Below are 10,181 nucleotides of genomic sequence, written 5' to 3'. Positions count from 1 at the left end.
TACTGTTACCCTACTCTCCCCTTCTCTGTTCCCCCCACCTCCCCCACCCTAAACCCCCATTCACTCCTCATAGGGGAAGGCCTCCCTTGAGTAGTCAACACCAGCTGGCATACCAAGTTGGGGCAGGACTAAGCCCCTCCCCCCTGCATCAAGTCTGAGTAAGGCATCCCACCATAGGGAATGGGCTCTATAAAACCAGTTCATGTACCTGGGATAGGTCCTGGTCCCATTGCTGGGGGTCCCATGAAAAGATCAAGCCACACCACTGTCACCCATATTCAGAGAGCCTAGTTCTGTCTCACGCGGACTCCCCAGCTGTCAGTCCAGAGTCCGTGAGCTACTACCACTATCTCAGGTCAGCTGTCTCTGTGGTTTTTCCCATCATGATCTTGACCCCTTTGCTCGTATAGTCCCTCCTATATCTCTTCAACTGAACTCTAGGAGCTTGGCCAAGTACTTGACTGTGGGTCTCTGCATCTGTTTCCATAAGTCACTGGATGTAGGTTCTATGATGACAATTAGGGTAGTCACCAATCTGATTACAGGGGAAGCTTAGTTCATGCACCCTCTCCACTATGGCCAGGAGTCTTAGCTGGGGACATCCTTGTGGGTTCCTGGGGATTTCCCTAGCACCAGGTTTCTCCCTAACCCCATACTGGCTCACTCTGTCAAGATATCTTTTTCTTTTTTTCTTTTCTTTTCTTTTTCTTTTTTTTTTTTTTGGTTTTTCGAGACAGGGTTTCTCTGTGTAGCTTTGCGCCTTTCCTGGAACTCTCTTTGGAGACCAGGCTGGCCTCGAACTCACAGAGATCCGCCTGCCTCTGCCTCCCAAGTGCTGGGATTAAAGGCGTGCGCCACCACCACCCGGCTAAGATATCTTTTTCATTGCTCTCCTCCACCCCTCCCCAAACTCGGCCATTTGGATCCCTCATGTTTCCACCCCCCCATCTCCTCTCCTCTACCCAACTCCCAGTTTACCCAGGAGATCTTAACCCTTTCCCCTTCTTGGGGAGATCCATATATGTCCCTCTTAGGGTCCTCTTCTTTACCTAGCTTCTCTGGGGTTGTGGATTGAGGTCTGGTTATCTTTGCTATGCGTCTAATATCAATTTATGAGTGAGTACATACCATGTTTGTCCTTCTGGGTCTGGGTTACCTCACTCTGGATGATTTTTTTCTAGTTCCATCCATTTGCCTGCAAATTTAATTGTTTTTTTTTTTTTACTGCTGCATAATACTCCATTGTGTAATGTACCACATTTTCTTTATCCATTCTTTGGTTGAGGGGCATCTAGGTTGTTTCCAGGTTCTGGCTACTACAAATAATGCTTCTATAAACATAGTTGAGAAAATGTTCTTGTGGTGTGGTTGAGTATCTATTCAGTATATATAGGAGTTAGGTATTGCTGGGTTTTGTGGTAGGTTGATTCCTCATTTTCTGAGATCCCACCATACTGATTTCCACAGAGGCTGTACAAGGTTGCACACCCACCAACAGTTCCCCTTTCTCCACATCATCTCCAACAGAAGCTGTCATCTGTATTTTTGATCTTAGCCATTGTGACAGGTGTAACATGATATCTTAGAGTCATTTTGATTTTCATTTCCCTGATGGCTAAGTATGTTGAGCACATCCTTGAATGTCTTTTGGTCATTTGAGAGTCTTCCATTGAGAATTCTTTGTTTAGCTCTGTAACCCATTTTTAATTGTATTGTTTGGTATTTTGATGTCTAGTTTCTTGAGTTCTTTATATACTTTGGAGATCAGCCCTCTGTCAGATGTGGGGTTGGTAAAGATCTTTTCCCATTCTGTAGGCTGTCTTTTTGTCTTCTTTACTTCTTGTTTCCTTTGCTCTACAAAAGCTTCTCAGTTTCAAGAGGTCCCATTTATTAATTGTTGCTCTCAGTGTCTGTGCTACTGGTGTTATATTTAGGAAGTGGTCTCCTGTGCCAATGTGTTCAAGAGTACTTCCTACTTTCTCTTCTATCAGGTTCAGTGTAACTGGGTTTATATTGAGGTCTTTGATCCACTTGGATGTGAGTTTTGTGCATGGTGACAGATATGGATCTATTTGTAATCTTTTACATATTGACATCCAGTTATGCCAGCACCATTTGTTGAAGATGCTTTATTTTTTCCATGGTACAGTTTTGGCTTCTTTGTCAAAAATCATATGTTCATAGGTGTGTGGATTAATGTCAGGGTCTTCAATTCGATTCCATTGGTCCACATGTCTGTTTTTATGCCAGTACCAAGCTGTTTATATAGAGCTATAGATAGCTCTATAGTAGAGCTTGAGGTCAGGGATAATTGATGCCTCCAGAGGTTGCTTTATTATACAGGATTCTTTTAGCTATCTTAGGTTTTTTTGTTTTTCCGTATAAAAGTTAAGTATTGTTTTTTTCAAGTCTGTGAAGAATTGTGTTGGGATTTTGGTGGGGATTGCATCGAATCTGTAGATTGTTTTTGGTAAGATTGGCATTTTTACTATGTTAATTCTACCTATCCATGAGCATGGGAGATCTTTCCATTTTCTGATATCTTCTTTGATTTCTTTCCTCAGAGACTTAAAGTTCTTATCATACAGGTCTTTCACTTGCTTAGAGTTACCACAAGGTATTCTTTATTATTTGTGGCTATTGTAGAGGGTGATGTTTCTCTGAGTTCTTTCTCAGCCCAATTATTATTTGTATATAGGAGGGATACTGATTTTTTTGTTAATCTTGTATCCTGCCACATTACTGAAGGAGTTTAATCAGTTGTAGGAGTTCCCTGGCAGAATTTTTGGGTCACTTATGTAGACTATCATATCGTGTGCAAATAGTGAAAGTTTGACTTCTTCCTTTCCAATTTGTATTCCCTTGATCTCCTTTTGTTGTCTTATTGCTCTAGCTAGAACTTCTAGTACTATATTGAATAAATATGGGGAAAGTGAACAGCCTTGTCTTGTTCCTGATTTTAGTGGAATCACTTTGAGTTTCTCTCCATTTAATTTGTTTTTGGTTGTCAGCTTGCTGTAAATTGCCTTTATTATGTTTAGGTATGTTCCTTGTATTCCTGATCTCTCCAGGACCTTTATCATGAAGGGGTGTTGGATTTTGTCAAAGACTTTTTCAGCATCCAATGAGACGATCATGTGGTTTTTTTCTTTTAGTTTGTTTATATGGTGCATTACATTGACAGATTTTTGTATGTTGAACCATCCTTGCATCCCTGGGATGAAGCCTAGTTGGTCATGGTAGATAATTTTTTGGATGTGTTTCTGGATTTGGTTAGCCAGTATGTTATTGAGTATTTTTGCATCAATGTTCATGAGGGAGATTGGTCTGTAATTCTCTTTCTTTGTTGCATCTTTGTTGTATCAGGGTAACTATAGCCTCATAAAAAGAGTTTGGTAATGTTCCTTCTGTTTCTATTGTGTAGAACAATTTGAAGATTATTGGTATTAGTTCTTCTTTGAAAATCTGGTAGAATTCTGCTCTGAAACCATCTGGTCCTGGGCTTTTTTTGGTTGGGAGACTTTTTTTTTTTAAATTTTATTTTACAATACTATTCAGTTCTACATAATAGCCACAGATTCCCTTGTTCTCTCCCTTCCTGCCCCCTCCCCTTCCCCCCAGCCCATCCCCCATTCCCACCTCCTCCAGATCAAGGTCTCCCCCGAGGACTGGGATCAACCTGATAGACTCAGTCCAGGCAGGTCCAGTCCCCTCCTCCCAGATTGAGCCAAGTGTCCCTGCATAAGTCCCAGGTTTCAAACAGCTAACTCATGCAACGAGCCCAGGACCTGGTACCACTGCCTAGATGCCTCTCAAACAGATCAAGCCAATCAACTGTCTCACCTATTCAGAAGGCCTGATCCAGTTGGGGGCCCCTCAGCCTTTGGTTCATAGTTCATGTGTTTCCATTCGTTTGGTTATTTGTCCCTGTGCTTTATCCAACCTTGGTTTCAACAATTCTTAAAAGAAAAGGAAGAAACAAAGAGCTAAAGAGGCCCAAAGAAATCCACAAAGATACCCCCACAAAAGACTGCTGGCAATAGTTGAGAGACAGCCGGGACTGACCTACTCTGGTGATGGGATGTCCAAACACCCTAATAGTTGTGCCAGAAACCCTGTCCAAGGACTGAGGAATCTGTATGCAGACATCCACGGCTAGGCCCCGGGTGGAGCACTGGGAGTCTAATTAGTGAGAAAGAGGAGGGTTTATATGAGCAAGAATTGGTTGGGAGACTTTTAATGACCGTTTCTATTTCCTTAGGTATTATTGGTCTATTTAAATATATTATCTGGTCATGATTTAACTTTGGTATGGGGTACCTATTCAGAAAATCGTCCATTTCTTTCAGATTTTCCAATTTTGTGTAGTACAGGTTTTTGAAGTATGGCCTGATGATTCTCTGGATTTCCTCATTGTCTGTTGTTATTTCTTTCTTTTCATTGCTGATTTTGTTAATTTGGATGCTCTCTCTCTGCTTTTTGGTTAATTTGGATAAGGGCTTGTCTATCTTGTTGATTTTATCAAAGAATCAACTCTTTGTTTCATTGATTTTTTTTGTATTGTCGTCTTTGTTTCTATTTTATTGATTTCAGCCCTCAATTTGATTATTTTCTGGCATCTGTTTCTCCTGGGTGAGTTTGCTTCTTCTTGTTCTAGAGCTTTCAGGTGTGCTCTTAAGTCACTAGTGTGAGATTTCTCTAACTTCTTTATGTGGGCATTTAGTGCTATGAATTTTTCTCTTAGCTCTGCTTTCATAGTGTCCCATAAGTTTGGGTATGTTTTGCATTCATGTTCATTGAATTCTAGGAAAGCTTTTTTCTTTCTTTCTTTCTTCCTTGACCCATTGGTGATTCAACTGGGCATTATTCAGTTTCCATGAGATTTTAGGCTTTCTGTAGTTTTTGTTGTTGTTGAAATCTAACTTTAAGCCATGGTAGTCTGATAAGATACAGGATGTTATTTCAATGGTTTTGTATCTGTTGAGATTTGCTTTGTGACCAAGCATGTGGTCAATTTTGGAGAAGGTTTCACTGGGTACTGAGAAGAACGTATATTCTTTTGTGTTAGGGTGGATTATTCTGTAGATATCTATTAAGTCTATTTGAGTCATAATGTCTATTAGTTCCCTTATTTCTCTGTTAAGTTTCTGTCTGGCAGACCTATCCAGTGGTGAGAGTGGGGTTTGAAGTCTCCCACTACTAGTGCATGGGGTTTGATGTGTGATTTAAGCTTTAATAATGTTTCTTTTACAAATGTGGGTGCCCTTGTATTTGGGGCAAAAATATTCAGAATTGAGACTTCATCTTGTGGGATTTTCCTTGTGATAAATACATAATATCCTTCCTGATCTCCTCTGATTGATTTTGGGTTGAAGTATATTTTATTAGATATTAGGATAGCTATATCAACTTGCTTCTTAAATCCATTTGATTGGAAAGTCTTTCCCCAGCCTTTTATTCTGAGGTAGTGTCTGTCTTTGAAGTTGAGGTATGTTTCTTGTATACAGCAGAAGGATGGATCTTGTTTTCATATCCATTCTGTTAGCCTGTGTCTTTTTATAGGTAAATTGAGACCATTGATATTAATGGATATAATGACTAATGATTGTTAATTCCTGTTATTTTTGGTGGTAGTGTTGTATGTTTCCCTTTCTTGGTATTTGTTGGTGTAGGACAATCTATTGCCTGTGTTTTCATGGATGTATCTACCTTCCTTAGGTTGGTTTTTTCCTTCTAGTGCTTTCTTTTTTTTTTTTTTTGAGATGATCATGGTTTTTCTTTTCTTTTGTTTTGTTTTGTTTTCATTTTTAATCATTTTTTAAATTTTTATTTTATAATTTAATTTTACATATCAGCCATTGATTCCCCTCCCCTCCCCCCTCCCGTGCCCCCCTTCCTTCCAGCCCACCCCCAATTCCCATCTCTTCTAGGGCAAATACTCCTCTGGGGATTCAGCTCAACCTGGTAGATTCAGTCCAGGCAGGTCCAGTCCCCTCCTCCCAGGCTGAGCAAAGTGTCCCTGCATAAGCCCCAGGTTCCAAACAGCCAGTTCATGCACTAAGGACAGGTCCCAGTCCCACTGCCTGGGTGCCTCCCAAACAGTTCAAGCTAATCAACTGTCTCACTTATCCAGAGGGCCTGATCCAGTTGGGGGCTCCTCAGCTATTGGTTCATAGTTCATGTGTTTCCATTCATTTGGCTATTTGTCCCTGTGCTTTTTCTAAGCTTGGTCTCAACAATTCTCGCTCATATAACCACTCCTCTTTCTCACCAATTGGACTCCTGGAGCTCCACCTGGGGCCTGTCAGTGGATCTTTGCATCCACTTCCCTCAGTCATTGCATGAGATTTCTAGCACTACAGTTTGGGTGTTTGGCCATCCTATCACCAGAGTAGGTCAGTTCGGGCTTTCTCTTGACCATTGCCAGTAGTCTATTGTGGAGGCATCTTTGTGGATTTCTGGGGACCTCTCTAGCACTTTGCTTCTTCCTATTCTCATGTAGTCTTCATTTATCATCGTCTCTTATTCCTTGTTCTCCCTCTCTGTTCTTGATCCAGCTGGGATCTCCCACTCCCCTAAGCTCTCTTTCCCTCGACCCTTGCCCTTCATTACCCCCACTCACATCCAGGTTGTTCATGTAGCTCTCATCCATTTGTCTGTCACTGGGCGATCCCTGTGTCTTTCTTAGGGTCCTCTTTTCTAGGTAGCCTCCCTGGAGTTGTGAGTAGCAGTCTAGTCATCCTTGTTTTACATCTAGTATCCTCCTATGAGTGAGTACATACCATGTTTGTCTTTCTGGGTTACCTCACTCAGGAAGATTTTTTCTAGATGCACCCATTTGCCTGCAAACCTCATGATGCCATTGTTTTTCTCTGCTGAGCAGTACTCCATTGTGTATATGTACCACATTTTCTTTATCCATTCTTCAATTGAGGGACATCTAGGTTGTTTCCAAGTTCTGGCTATTACAAATAATGCTGATATGAACATAGTTGAGCATGTGTCCTTGTGGTATGATTGAGCATTCCTTGGGTATATGCCCAAGAGTGGTATAGCTGGGTATTGAGGAAGATTGATTCCCAATTTTCTAAGAAAGCGCCATACTTATTTCCAAAGTGGCTGTACAAGTTTGCATTCCCACCAACAGTGGAGGAGTGTTCCGTTTGCTCCACATCCTCTCCAGCATAAGCTGTCTTCAGTGTTTTTGATCTTAGTCATTCTGACAGGTGAAAGATGGTATGTCAGAGTTGTTTTGATTTGCATTTCTCTCATGACTAAGGCTGTTGAGTAATTCCTTAAATGTTTTTCAGCCATTTGAGCTTCTTCTGTTGAGAATTCCCTGTTTAGCTCTATAGACCATTTTAAATTGGACTGTTAGGTATTTTGATGCCTAGTTTCTTGAGTTCTTTATATATTCTGGATATCAGCCTTCTGTCAGATGTGGTGAAGATCTTTTCCCATTCTGTAGGCTGTCGTTTTGTCTTATTGACCATGTCCTTTGCCCTACAAAAGCTTCTCAGTTTCAAGAGGTCCCATTTATTAATTGTTGCTCTCAGTGTCTGTGCTACTGGTGTTACATTTATGAAGTGATCTCCTGTGCCAATGCGTTCAAGACTACTTCCTACTTTTTCTTCTATCAGGTTCAATGTAACTGGATTTATGTTGAGATCTTTGACCCACTTAGACTTAAGTTTTGTGCATGGTGACAGATATGTATCTATTTGCAATCTTCTACATATTGACATCCAGTTATGCCAGCACCATTTGTTGAAGATGCTTTCTTTTTTCCATGGTACAATTTTTGCTTCTTTGTCAAAAATTAGGTGTTCATACATGTGCAGATTAATGTCAGGGTCTTCAGTTCAGTTCCATTGGGCCACATGTCAGTTTTTATACCAGTAGCAAGATGTTTTTATTACTGTAGCTCTATAGTAGAGCTTGAAGTTAGGGATTGTGATGCCTCCAGAGGTTGTTTTATTGTACAGGATTCTTTTAGCTATCCTGTGTTCTTTGTTTTTTCCAATTGAAGTTAAGTATTGTTCTTTCCAAGTCTGTGAAGAATTGTGTTGGGATTTTGATAGGGATTGCATTGAATCTGTACATTGCTTTTGGTAAGATTGGCATTTTTAATGTTAATCCTACCTATTTATAAGTATGGGAGATCTTTCCATTTTCTGACATCTTCGATTTCTTTCTTCAGGGACTTAAAGTTCTTGTCATACAGGTCCTTCACTTGCTTTGTTAAATTTACCCCAGAGTATTTTATATTATTTGTGGCTATTATAAAGGGTGATGTTTCTCTGATTTCTTTCTCAGCTGGTTTGTCATTTGTATATAGGAGAGCTACTGATTTTTTTGAGTTACTCTTGTATCCTGCCACATTACTGAAGGTGTTTTTCAGTTGTACGAGTTCCTTGGTCAAATTGTTGTTGTCACTTATGTATACTATCATGTCATCTGCAAATAGTGAAAGTTTGACTTCTTCCTTTCCAATTTGTATCCTTTTGATCTCCTTTTATTTTCTTATTGCTCTAGCTAGAATTTCAAGTACTATGTTGAATAAATATGGGGAGAGTGGACAGTCTAGTCTTGTTCCTGATTTTAGGGGAATCACTTTGAGTTTCTCTCCATTTACTTTGATGTTGGCTGTTGGCTTGCTGTAAATTGCCTTTATTATGTTTAGGTATGTTCCCTGTATTCCTGATCTCTCCAGGACCTTTATCATGAAGGGGTGTTGGATTTTGTCAAAGGCCTTTTCAGCATCTAATGAGATGATCATGTGGTTTTTTTCTTTCAGTTTGTTTATGTGATGCATTATATTGACAGTCTTTCATATGTTGAACCACCCTTGCATCCCTGGGATGAAGCCTACTTGGTCATGTTGGATAATTGTTTTGATGTGTTCTTGGAGTCTGTTGGCCAATATTTTATTGAGTATTTTTGCATCAATGTTCATGAAGGAGATTGGCCTGTAATTCTCTTTCTTTACTGCATCTTTGTTTGGCTTGGGAATCAGAGTAACTGTAGCCTAATAGAAGGAGTTTGGTAATGCTTCTTCTGTTTCTATTGTGTGGAACAATTTAAAGAGTATTGATTTTAACTATTCTTTGAATATCTGGTAGAATTCTGCATTGAAATCATCTGGTCCTGGGCTTTTTTTTGGTTGGGAGACTTTTAATGACTGTTTCTATTTCCTTAGGTTTTATTGCTCTATTTAAATAGTTTATCTGGTCTTGATTTAAGTTAGGTATGTGGTACCTATCCTGAAAATTGCCCATTTCTTTTAGCTCTTTTTGTTTGTTTGTTCATTTTGTTTTTCAAGACAGGGTTTCTCTATAGTTTTGTTTCCTGTCCTGAATCTTGCTCTGTAGACTATGCTGGCCTCAATCTCACAGAGATCCACCTGGCTTTGCCTCCCAGAGTGCTGGGATTAAATGTGTGTGGTACTGCCATCCATCCATTTCTTTTAGATTTTCCAAATTTGTGGAGTACAGGTTTTTGAAGTATGACCTGATGATTCTCTGGATTTCCTCATTGTCTGTTGTTATGTTTCTCTTTTCATTTCTGATTTTGTTAATTTGGATTCTCTTTCTGCCTTTTGGTTAGTCTGGATAAGGGCTTGTCTATATTGTTGATTTTCTCAAAGAACCAACTCTTTGTTTCATTGATTCTTTGTATTGTTCTCTTTGATTCTATTTTATTTATTTCAGCTCTCAATTTGATTATTTCCTGGTATCTATTCCCCCTGGGTGAGTTTGCTTCTTTTTGTTCTAGAGTTTTCAGGTGTGCTCTTAAGTTGCTAGTGTGAGATTTCTCCATCTTCTTTATGTGGGTATTTTGTGCTATGAATTTTCCTCTTAGCATTGCTTTCATAGTGTCCTATAAGTTTGGGTATGTAGTATATTCATTTTCATTAATCTCTAGGAAGTCTTTAATTTTTTTTTATTTCTTCCTTAACCCATTGGTGATTCAGTTGGGCATTATTCAGTTTCCATGAGATTGTAGGCTTTCTGCAATTTTTGTTGTTGTTGAAATCTAACTTTAAACCATGGTGGTCTGATAGAATACAGGAGGTTATTACAATTCTTTTGTATCTGTTGAGATTTGCTTTGTGACTGAGCACATCAATTTTGGAGAAGGTTCCATGGGGTGCTGAGAAGAAGGTATATTCTTTTGTGTTA

This window comes from Peromyscus maniculatus, chromosome 1 (genome assembly GCF_049852395.1).
Source record: "Peromyscus maniculatus bairdii isolate BWxNUB_F1_BW_parent chromosome 1, HU_Pman_BW_mat_3.1, whole genome shotgun sequence".
NCBI lineage: Eukaryota > Metazoa > Chordata > Mammalia > Rodentia > Cricetidae > Peromyscus > Peromyscus maniculatus.
This window is presented reverse-complemented; position numbering follows the sequence as displayed.